Source organism: Actinia tenebrosa, unplaced genomic scaffold (assembly GCF_029948245.1).
Source record: "Actinia tenebrosa isolate PJP-AT-01 unplaced genomic scaffold, QUT_ActTen_1.0 PGA_scaffold15__27_contigs__length_11533743, whole genome shotgun sequence".
Taxonomy (NCBI): Eukaryota; Metazoa; Cnidaria; class Anthozoa; order Actiniaria; family Actiniidae; genus Actinia; species Actinia tenebrosa.
In genome coordinates this window covers 4,543,893-4,556,728 of record NW_028292575.1, presented here as the reverse complement: position 1 = coordinate 4,556,728, position 12,836 = coordinate 4,543,893, and the positions used below count along the sequence as shown (strand labels likewise).

Sequence of the window (12,836 nt, the reverse complement as noted above, 5' to 3'; positions counted from 1 at the left end):
CTTTATACCCACGAGTTTTAAGTTCCACACATAAGAACTTATATATAATCAAGGCGTCTAGGCGTCTATGCTGCTTGTGCCTTTAATTTGAATTGCTGTGTTGAACCTTCTCAGCATGCATGCCACTGATCCATGCATTTATTTTATTGATTATTTCTGAAAAGAGATTTTACTACCTTGTATATTCCTTGATGATTGCCATTAAAATGGTCAGAGTCTTTAATAATGCATTGAACTGTTTTGCACGGTTAGATCTAATTTCAGGTTATTGAAAGGTCCGTATCGCAATACATTTTTTGAATAAATCTTTTTTTCCCTCAAAAAAGGGTTGTTTTTATTTATGAAAAAGTTATGTTAATGCCCACAAATTGACCAGTTACAATCCCCTTATTTGCGTTACATCCAGACCTCTTTCGCTACCCTGCGTGCTTAGCGCTTCTTCAAAGTATCTAATCATTAAGTACCCTTACTGCGCATGCATTGTTATTTTAAGGCTCTACTACTACTGGCAGTGCATTATCGTAAACACCTCATCGCTTCCGCTAAGATAGTGCAGAAGTCCCAATCAGACTCGACAATTGTCTTTCTCGAGTAAACATCTAGCTTGCTTCAATCTCTCTTTTGTCACAATTACCGCAAGTTTTCAGTCTATGTTCTCTCAAGCCAGTTCTCATTCACTGTGACTGCGTGAAAAAGGTAGGATTCAAAAATAACTATAAGTTGAACCACGTAGTATACAACTACTTCAATATTTTTGGTGTTCTATGATCATTTCTAAGGCGCTGAAATGTGGGATTTATTCTCTCGTTATTTTTTCCATGTGCAGACAGACAGTCTAAACATGTCTCGTTTCTAACTACCGATGCTACACGAATCGCCAAGGCACTTTTTAATTCAGGTTATTGATGGCAAGCAATGCTTTTTTGAATTATATCAATAACAAACAAATAAGGAAAAGTAAATCTACAGAAATTGTTGTTCAAACTCACTCTCTGCTCCGAATTTTTTGTTATAATATTTTAAATTTTATTTTTTAAATATTCATAAGATTTTTGATTATAGATTCAAAATTGAATCAAATACTATTTTTTTCAACTATTCTCATCTATTATTTTTTAGTTGAGCCACTATATATGTTGACATTTCAAAAAAAGCAAAGCTTAATATTAGAATCAAATGCACTGAAAATTAAGAAGAATGGATTGAAAGTTTAAAAATCATCGGTGTATTACAATTATAAGAAATTATCCACCTTTTTGACATCTCTTTTAAAAATCGAAATTTTAAAACTCATATTTACGTTTTAATTCAATATTTTCATGGATATTTCGTAAGAATATAATTTATTGCCTTGACCCTCGGTAAAAGCCAATCATAATCTTGAATAGTTTTAGCCTTTCAATTTTGATTTACTGTTAAAGTTCAACCGATGACACCAACACTATTTCTTGTAGCTCAAGGTTTGAAAACCCTGTTTTTGTTATAACAAAGACTGGCTGTCATAAATTTGTTATAACATCTTAGAAAATAACAACTTTACGACTGATAGGGCAGTTTGATTTGAACTTGAAGACCTATACAATTTAGTCTTGACTCCAAAATTTAACCCAATCAAAATGCCATATATTAAGTCAACAAAAAGTCAGTTTAGCCTTAAAACTCGCTTTCTGGACGTTTTATTCTCCTTTAGCTAATACGAAAAAGCTCACGTTAATCTTCGGAACATCGCAAAAGGTCGCAAAAGAAAAGCCACCTAAAAGTTAAAGACTTTAAAATGTTTTTGTGTTTTATATGGGATTAACTTGAGTCACAGATATCCAAAGCCCCTTTTAAATTTAAACCCTTTTTGAGTTAGAACTAAAGCTGAAGGATTATATTTATCATATGGAAGTGATTTATTGATAAAAGACAAAAAATTTCTATGCTTCGTATATTGGTTTAAAATGATTCAATTTTGTGAATGTTGAAGTCAACAAATGATATAAAAATAATGGGATATGAAAAATGAAATTTAGTGTTATCGCTGTTTAGCGGTTTCAGTTCGTAAAATAAGATTGGTCAGAGATGGAAAGGAAAGTTTGATTAAGGAAAACATGGGAATAGACTTGGAATAATCTTAGTGAGTCAGGAATAGAAATAGGAGAGTAAATGTAAAAATAAAGTTAAATAGGATTAGATTCAGAAAAATATTGAAGATGGTGGAAAGTAAAGGTGATAAGAAAGACAATAGAAAAATGTAGGTGACATGAAATATTGAGAAATATTGGTGAAAAGTGAAAAAAAAATCATTAGATTCAGCAAATTAATCTTAGATAAAAGACAAATAGATGGATAGAGGGAGGGAGGGAGGGAGGGAGGGAGGGAGGGAGGGAAGGAGGGAGGGATGGATTGATAGAGGGAGGGAGGGAGGGAGGGAGGGATTGATAGAGGGAGGGAGAAAGAGATGAATGGATGGATGGATGGATGGATGGATGGATGGATGGATGGATGGATGGATGGATGGATGGATGGATGGATGGGTGGATGGATAGGTGGATGGATGGATGAATGGATGGATGGATACATAGACGGATGGATGGATACATAGACGGATGGATACATAGACGGATGGATGGATACATAGACGGATGGATACATAGACGGATGGATGGATACATACATAGACGGATGGATGCATAGACGGATGGATGCATAGACGTATGGATACATAGACGGATGGATGGATACATAAACGGATGGATGCATAGACGGATGGGTGGATGAAGAAGACTAAAAAATGACAGACTGAAATCTGTGAAATCATGCTTAAAGTCATCGAGATTATGTTGCTTATGCTAATACATAAATGAATAAAACAAATACATAAATTCTATATTACCAAAACAAAAAAAGATGAATCAAATACTGAAAATTGTAGGTCTCTACTAGTTCCAAAAATAATCGTCTCAGTTCAAACGATGTTTGATTTCAATCGATATCAATTAAATTTTCTAAAATGAAGCGATGAAAGATAATCTAAATAATGAGAAATTGATTTTTACTGAATTTAGATTTACCTTCTATTTTTATCTTTAATTTATCTATATGTGAATGTGAAGAGGTCACAGTGCCTTACAAGATTGACCTCGATTTGTGAAGGCAACAAAATGAATGTCAAAAAACCTGATTAGCAAGAGTACACGGCCAGTAATATTAATGATGCACATCACTTTTAGCTAATTAAATCTTTTGAATAGTCTGTTGTGGATCGATAGGGCTTGGTAGACTGTGTGAGGTGCCCTGAGGAGGATGTGTTTTGGCTAGATCAGTAGTCACACTAAATTTGTTTGTCTTCGGTTGCGATTGAGAACAGTTTAAGGTGACAGTAAGGATGAGAGGAAAACATCTGTAGATGATTTGATGCAGGCTTGTGTTTTGGTTCTGATCAACTGAGGAAACTAAAATGAATAGATGTCGATACTGATACAAAAAAAAAAAAAAAAAAAAAAAAAAAAATCGAAAAAGATGAATTAATCAATGAACGAATAAGTAAATGGATAGAAAAGAAGTGAAAGAACAAACGAAATACAGAGGCAAAACGAACAAATGACTATACTTATTCTATTCCTCTGTTAATCAACTATGTTTCTTCATTCAGCTCTAATTAACAGACTGTCAATCTACAAGCACATGCGGTAACGTCATGTCACGATATGCCGTAACCTACTGCGCATGACCAAAAGCAATTCACGCGAAACATCAGTGGCCCACAAACAAAACACTATAAGCAGCAGGAGTAACCTTACCAGGTGAGTTTCAAATCACTCAATCTTTGTTTCCCTTTCTTTCCTATGGTGGCAGTACCACTTGTTTCTGATTTACGAGTCCCCGGTCAAAAATTCAATGTATCTTTATTGTGAGTGCCCAGAAGGATTACAGACGTTTCTTGTTGCTAATCATACGAATCCACAAAACCAATCCTCTACTTAATTAATCCTTGAAAAAAGCTGATTTGAGTATTCTTTATTTTATAAGTATGAAAATTCCTATATTTTAAAGGTATGGATTTAATGGGATCAAATAAGATGTGAAAACACATCATTGAATTGCCAACAGATTCTAAAAGGTATCTGAGTAATTGTGTAGACCCCATGTTACATCGTAGTCTTGCTTAACGTCATGCCAGTCGTTATCAGTTCAAAAGATAGCGCATTTTTAACAACCAGTTCTTCCTATTGTTAGACCTAAAACGTAGGATTGAACTAAGTAATCTGGCGATCGAGCACTTAAACAAAAATTTGCATCCATTCCGAAAAAGATTTATTGCCATTACTTTGTTTCTAAAGATGTTAGGATCTCTAGCTTAATTCCATCAGAATATACTGAAGACATATATCACAGCTCTGACGAATAAGTCGGCAGAGTTGGATGGTATGAAGTACATGAGTTGCCTTAAACAGGTTTTTGATGAAATATTTATATTGAAAAGCCGAAGAGGTCGCGAGATAATGAATACGTCAACAACAGAATTGCTGTTGAAGAACTTGGTATAGATGGTTTGTAGTAAAAATCATGGGATATATATTTAAAGCCGCTTCATCGATCAGGAAATGAGTAAATTGAGAATTGCATGTTCGACACACATTTTTGAGTTATGTTTATTTTATTTTATTTTATCTTGGTTGTAGGCTGATCCTAAGCCAGGGCAAGGCTAACTTATGAATAGAATTAGACTTTTCACCTTTTGAAGTTACTTAATCATAGCATAGACTGTTTTTCAGAATTTAAGGACTAGCTAGATAAAAAAGTAAGGATTTTCTTCTCAAAGAAATCTATAAAAAAAATTTAAGAAGCTTACTTTGACGCCGTAATTTCTTGAATATCATTGATGGCATTATTCAATATTGATAAGCAGGCTTAAGAAATTAGGAATAAGTAACGTTCGGTTCCACCTTAATCCATCCCTTTGAATTGTTTTCCCACATTTAATTAGAGCCATTAACAACATTGAGATGTTAATAAATTATGATAATAAGACAGATTATCCAACAAAGGAAAGTTTAAGTACTGTTTGGTCTTACCTACCTCTTTTTTACTAGATTTCGACCACATTCGGTGTCTTCAAGTTTACTAGATTTTGACCACACGCGCGACCATCCATCGGGTCTTAATTGGACGTTTCGTAATGTCTGGGATTGAACTTTGATTTCTTGTGGAAATCCTACAGGGAAAAAAAAAAAAAAAAAAAAAAAAAGAAAGAAAGAAAAAGAATTGCAACATCCATTCAGTCTGATCCACACAACTTTTTGAATTTTTAAATGTTTGATGTAGTTAATTTTGTACTTAAGAAAGATTTTTTTTGGGAAATTCTGTGAAAAAAATATTTGAGTCAGGTTGGGAGTAGAACTACATGTAACTAAAAAGTATTAAAAAAATATCCTGGTTTCCTAGGAGCAACACGAAACTATTTTGTGAAATATTTCAAACTACTTTATAAGCTTTCTCATATAGTTTCTGTTTTGTGATATACTGTTTTCTTGCGGAAATTCCTTCAAACACACATCTGAAAAGAGGTCAGATAGTCTGATTGGTTTGCTCGCACAAGCCAAATACCGACTTGATTTATCTCCCCAGACCATACAAATTACAGTGATCTTGTCAATATCCCTTTCATCGTTCTGTTTCTACTCTCGGACTGCTTCAATTGAAAGAAATCTTTGCGAAAAAGATTATAAATGGGAGAACAATTAAAATAAGACTGCATTCACTGCTCAAAATTAAAAAAAAATATGTTGAGGACAGACCTTTCCCAATCGGATATTTTTGAATACGAACTTCAGTGTTTTATCGTTTTATCAAAAAGTAGCGTTTTCGGAAACGTTTTTGCCCGTCCGCACACATCTGTTTTCAAAAAGTGGCGCGTTTTGGCAGAGAAATTCGGCCCTTTTCAAAAATATCCGGATACGTGCGTATGGGGGCTACGAAAAGTAATTAAAGATATGAATTAAATATGCCATGATTACTATAAAGATCAAGGTTTATTAGTATTTACATTCCAACCATTATTATTCTGTATCAAAACATACGTTTTCATCAAACGTCACGTGTAGTAGATTATTATAACAATAAAAAATAAAAATAATAAAAAATTAAAGGAAATACTTAATTATCAAAAGCGGATACAGGTATTTTTTTAGAAGGAAGTCGGTTGCAATGTTGTGAAATTGGCGGGAAATTACTGAAGAATTGCGCATGCGCAGCTATGTTCAGCTGTCTCATAGAGTTATTTGGTTATTTCTTAGTGAGAATTTTCGCCATTACAATGTTTTGAAAGAAACCGCCGAAGAATTAACTGTGGGCTCAGGGTAACTGTAGTATCTTTTCAAGAAAATTAGGTTGCAACCCTACTCGACCTTGAAACCGCCCCTGTGTTTGTATTCCTTTCTAGAGGCATAGAGTTCCTGTTTTGAATAGAAATAACGTATCTGAACACAAATCAGTACGTGCATCATGTATCTTAATAAAGGGACCTGTTTATCGAGACATATATCAGTCCACTTCAGACAGTGTCTCTTTTCACCACTTCATTAGCAACCGAGATAAGCTGGGCATTTTTCATTCTCAGTTGTTTTTCTTCTTCTGCTGTCGGTATTATTAGACTTGAAAGTGGGCGGCAGCTTTATACTTCATGGGTTGAAAAATATCATCAGAAAAATGATATTTTCTATATTGACTAATGTATATCGATACATTATTTCTCTTAGAACTTATCAAGTCTAGTTCTGATATTTAGGGGACGTAAAGGTTTCAGGCTGACCTTATATCAGGTTCCCAATTCCTTTGTATTTGAAAATCGTTGATCACCTGAAGAAACTTGGAGATTACTGCTAGTGAAATTTAAAGAACGTGTTCTCTAAACCAAGCTCATGTAGAATTAACTGCAAATATACCTCAAGTAAAAATTCTGCCTGTCTGTCTGTCTATCTGTCTGTTTTGCAAAGTCTCCTCACCCGCCTTCCCACAAATATCGGTGTCATCTCCCTCCAAAATGTGCTATGGATAATTTAAATTTCATGAATTCAGAGTTTAACTGATCCTTTCAATGAAAATTAGCAAGACTATCTAAAATGATATCTTGGTTAGCTATTAAGGCTCTAGCTATCTCGTTGCCAACAAAGACAGCATCAGTCCGTATCCGAGGACACATAACGAGCTTGATCTCGCCATATGGACAAAAGTAATATTCTAGATAGAAATACACTAATATACAATGTACAGGTCAATCGGAAAGTCCAAGTCATAAATTGGGCATTTCTAATTGGTCAGAGTTGTTTAATATCAAATTCTACCCGCTGTCAGGTTGTTGAGGGAAATTTATTTTAAAATTGCTTGGCTTTCTTTACGGATAGGTTGATGTCAAAGGTTGAGTCGATTCGGTACACAACACTTGGTTGAATACAATACGTTATTTTACATGGCTTATCTATTGAATCTATTGAAATTTTTTTTACTGTGTAAGTTATCATACGACTTCGAATCCAAAGGCTTCAGCATTGGCTCAAGGGTTTAAGTAGACTTAATTGTTTACATCGTTGGATTTTGTATCTGATGTACCTATTTTTGTACTTATTTTTCACGAGGGCGTTTGACAGGAACTCTGGAAAAGAGAGCGGAAAACTTATACGTACATGGTATTTTAGGATTCCCAAGTTTAATTCTAACTACATTTAAAAATGCAGATAGACCAATTAGGTACTAAAAATCTGTTTTCATTGATAGGAACGTGCAGAAGCAAGAATTCGAAATGGATTGGAATCCAAGAGTCTGAATCTGTGAGGCAAAACAGGTACAAAAACAATTTCCTTAATAATATTTTTAAATATTCATTCTACTTTACTTCTGCTCTTCTTCGCTCTCGCTGTTGCTCTAGCGAAAAAAAATCATTCTGTGCGTTTTTAGCGATACATAACAAAGATGTTTAGTGTTTAGTCGATAATATTGCAAGCTGTATGTTTTCAGGTTGGTCATGTCAGTTATAATAGCTTACAAAAAACTTACTGAATAAAGCCGATCCAAGACTAGTTATTCAATTCCACGTTTTTGATTTAACTTATCAAAAAAAAAATTTTTTTCATCTCAAAATATTTAAATGAAAGTATCCATTGTTAACATTGACAGCTAAAAAATAAGACACGACAAAATGTTCTTGACGTTTTTTGTGTTTGAGACAAGTGAATGTAAGAGACGGAAATACACTATTTACAATAGTTAGGATTTGGTGGCAATTTAAGGTCGGTCGATGACAGCAAGGACACGCGAGAGTGTTACAGTTTGCAGCAATGACTGTCGGCCTAGAGTAGATTATGTAAAACTCGTAGGCTTATCTAAAAAGAGAAATGATGCCAACTAGTACATTAATTAAAATACGATGAACGGCACACGATATCTGTAGAGGCGTCAAGTCCGTGCATCAATTTGTTTTTTGTATCTTAATTTTTATTTCATTGATAACTTTCTTTAAGCACATTAGTAAGTGAATTTGGGAAGATGGTATTAATAATGCAAATGCCGTATGCAAATGCCAAATGCAAATGCCATTGCCAGTGACTTTTTTAAGTTTTTGCTATGATACAAAAAAAAATCTATTAAGCTTTAGCTGTTGTATCACAGCGTGGGATAATCACAACAGAGCTAGGCTCCAACTAGGTGAAAGCCCAAGATCGAATTAAAATTAAAGCATGCATTGGTCATTGGTTATCGTGCTTTCAACGAGTTTTGGGTGCACTTGTTGGTCGGTTGCTTAAGCACTCAAGGAGCTAGAGTCGCAATCGGCCACGCCTCGTGTGCGACTCTTACGCTTCCTTCCGCTTAGCAAACTCCAGCGTGCACCCAAAACTCGATGGAAACCGCCAATCAATTACCAATCCTTCATGATGACAGTGATGCAGATGACGATGACGTTGTCACGCCACGAAAACGACAAGATAACGGCAGCATATATAAAATTAAAGGAAAACGTTTCCATACTAGTCAAATCGGAATATGAAGATTTGTGCCTTGATTTTCTAAACTTTGCAATTAAGAAGCTTTAATAAAAAAGCTTGGATTAAAAGGCTTAAATATTCTCGAAAATTTGCGATGTTAACTAGAAATTGCAATTTCATCACTTTTTAACTTTTCCTGTACACACTCGGTGTTTCTGCTGCTGACCGGAAGACTGCGGGCTCTGAAATTAAATATCTATCAATTTTGTTTTTTTCCGACAGATTCAAAACGTCTTCAAAAATGCTCCTTCGATAGGATATTTAAGAAAACAGAACGTTTGATTGCTTCAAGGACGAAAACAGAAATGAATACCAAAAAGAACTGAGAAAGTCAGAGAAGAAACTGAATGTCTAGTCTAAGTCAAACGCCGAGAGAGCACGGCTTACTTCATCCCTTTTAATTTATTTTTCTCTGTTTTATTTAATCTTTTGATATCGTGTGAGCTCCCAACGAGTTTTCCCGCTGTTTGTCTCACTTAATGATGCTTGGAAAATGTTTTCCTTATATAAATATTTCCACAATTAACTTTTGAAATCTTCTTAGGGATTACTTATATATATTCGTAGAGATGATATACCTTGACACCGGATTGGTAGACTGGTATATTAGAAATGAAATTTACCAGCATGATAAAACACAGTTTATATAATAAGTTCGTAACAGAAAAAAAAAATCATAAAAACAAATGGTAACATGTAAAATGCATCATGAAAAAACAAAAAATAGAAAGTCATATAACTGAATTGCAAAGTGGCGGGAAAGAAAAGCAACAACAACAAACAAACAGGGACACAAAGCACAAACAAACAAACAAATCGTGATTGTCCCACTCTGTGATTACAGACAAAACTGGTAGAAACAAACGAACAAACGAACAAAACGAACAGACAAACAATCAAACAAACGAACGAACAAACGAACAAACGAACAAACAAACAAACAAACAAACAAACAAACAAAAACAAGAAAACAACTGCAGTATTAAAAAAAGTAAAATAACAAATTAATATCTGTGGAATCCAGTTATATTTTTTACTTCCTGTACTCATAATCAAAATGAAAAACTCTTCTTATGCTTTAAAAACACTTAGAATGAGAAGACGTGCATGTCCGATCGCTTTTTTCCGAAACTGATTTATCACCACGATTACTAGCTTAGAAGATCTATTAAACATGATCCATAAAAGTATTCTCTTTCATTTATTTGTATGTGTTTTTGTTTTGTTTTTTGTTTTGCTCTGTGTACTTTGTAAATATTTCGATCTTTATCAACAGAAAGTGTGCATTTGAAGATTAATTTCAAATTTATCTTATTATTATTTTTTTCGTCTTAGTTTTGTACATTAAATTTATTGGATATAATTATATTTATTTTAATAATTACTATCATCGTCATCATATTATTATTATTATTATTATTATTATCATTATTATTATTATCTTTATTATTATTATCTTTATTATTATTATCTTTATTTACAATTTGCTTCAATTTTGCTTACAAAATTCTTAGTTTACCGAGTCCAATCCATGGGCCTTTGGAAAACAAGAATATATTTACAATACGAGGTGTAATTAAAATAAAAAATAAAATAAATCAATTAAAAGGGAAAAAAGAAATCAAGAATAGTTATCATGAGAGTTTTTCTAATGATGTGTGCAGCACCAAGGAGAGCAATCTTCTGTACTTCTGTGATAGAGATGTTATTATTATTATTATTATTATTACTACTACTACTTCAATATTATTATTATTATTATTATTTGTTATGTGTATCTTTTGTTTCCACCAGACAGCTTGGCCTGTCATTTAAACAAACAACACTTTACCATCTTTCGGAGATTAATTTTTACACTAAAACTAATTAGTATCTTGATGGATATTTCTGAACTGAATTGCATTACCGACCGTAATTAATTGTTTACTGCAAATACAAGCAACCAAAAAATTTGATTCCCATGTTGGTTATCACAGTTGTTTTGAGTCCGATTTGTTTACTCGTTGTAGTTTATTTTTTCTGCATTCTTTTTATTATGGTGAAAGTTTTATTGTCTTTGAGATTTCTGTGTCTGCAGTAGCTCTAAGGGGTCTTGGGCTTATTTGTTCTTGTCAATCTGGTGCTAGTGACAATAGTATGATTTGAAATCAAATCATGTAAAATATCTTATTGAGTATAGTAAAGAATATACTTTGGTCTTGTTTGGTTTTCCATACCAAAGAAGCGAAGAGAGAGACAAAATTAGAAGAAAACGAAGGCAAACAAACAAATGAAGAAAAAAAACCTGAAAAAGGAAGAGAGAGAGAGAGTAAAAATTGTCACTTTTACATTTTAACTTATTTTAAAATATTTGACTATCAAATTCGACAATCATTTTAACAAGTCCCATTGAATACCCAAACAGATGTATCAACTTAATTCTTCATTCCTAGAGAGAACAATATAATCAAAGATTTAACTTACTACAGCACGCTATGGTAAGAAGAAAAAGCAAAACATTGAAAAAGAAAACTTTAAATGACAGATAGCTAAATGAAAGACGATGTAACCTAGCAACCAGCCCTAACGGCAGAAACGCAGGAGAACCACTTTTAACAAACTACTTCATGTTTTCTTTAATATATTTTAACGAGCTACATTGCTAAAACACATTTAACTATACATCGCTCCATGGTTACTACCTGAAAACGCCACGAAGGATGATTATGAAATGCAAATATATCATAGAGGGAGTTAAAAGGCTTATGTGATTAGAAACTAAAAGATATCAATTTCTTGAAGTAGTGTTCTTTATATCAAAATAACAATTAAGTAAATCTTATTGTGTGCCATGCAGAGTTTTTCCAATGAATTCATTCCACCTTTATGCGCATGCGCAGTTTTTATTGCGTGATACTTAGTCACCGATAGACAGTAAATTGCGGTACTAAGGTCGTCTTGCCTAATGGAAGTCTTCTTAAAGCTATAAAGGAGCTATCATTCGTTTTTACAAGATTAGTTAAACGACGGTCAATTTTCATAGCTGCAAGATATAAAGGTAAGAATATCGCCTTATACTTGATAAATATAAAAAAATGCAACATCTCCACTTGAAAGTCTAGTAAAGACATGGCAATGTCGTTTAATTATTTTTGTATGGACTGAACAGATAGAAAGGTAAGAAACATCTCCTTATACTTGGAAACTCAATATAAAAAATTGCAACATCGCCTCTTGAAGTTCTATATCTAGTAAAGACATGATAATGCCAGTTAATTATTTTAGTATGCAACAGAGCTTTTCTTTTTTCATAGCCGATACGTTTTTGTTGTAAAGAGCATGGAATGCAGTGAATAAAACGGGAAGTAAGTAGAGTAGCTTGCTTGCTTCACCAACATATTACGCTCTGCAACTTAGTCCATCGAGCACTCTGCCGACAGTATAGACTCGAGCATCCCCAGATTTATATGTGCGTGTGTGTGTGTATGTACGTATTGAATTCATAATAATGGTATCACGAGGACCTTAAGAATCATAAATCAATTTTTCCAGAAGTATTTGCATTGTTATCCGCCAAGATACTAAGAATATTCTACTATTCTGTCCTTTGACATAGCTGTTCAACCTCCTATAGATCAAGGATTGCTTTGATGAATCGTAAACGCATTTTTCCCAGTCCAGTTCTAACGAAATACGCAAACCTCCGCGGCTATTTTAAAATTAGTCGAGCAGCGCAAGAAACAATAAATATCTTTCAATGAAAAAGAAACCCACGAAGAAAAAAAGGGATATCTTTTCATTGAAGGATGGCATGATATCTCTAATTGCGATGCT

At 33.5% G+C, this 12,836-nt stretch overlaps 1 protein-coding gene across 5 annotated transcripts in view; it reads left to right on the top strand.

Annotated features, from left to right (window-relative positions):
* Window positions 1-12,836, top strand: part of LOC116298934 (voltage-gated potassium channel KCNC1) — a 61,828-nt gene that overhangs the window by 9,531 nt on the left and 39,461 nt on the right. For 2 of the 5 annotated variants that reach the window (XM_089030498.1, XM_089030500.1), the window contains exons 2-3: window positions 3,638-3,788; window positions 7,759-7,825. The gene's annotated coding sequence lies outside the window, so the exon portion shown is untranslated. Of the gene's footprint in view, window positions 1-516; window positions 697-3,637; window positions 3,789-7,629; window positions 7,671-7,758; window positions 7,826-11,930; window positions 12,061-12,836 lie in introns of those variants that run through there. The other 3 variants (XM_089030499.1, XM_089030501.1, XM_089030502.1) reach the window with 3 other exon arrangements.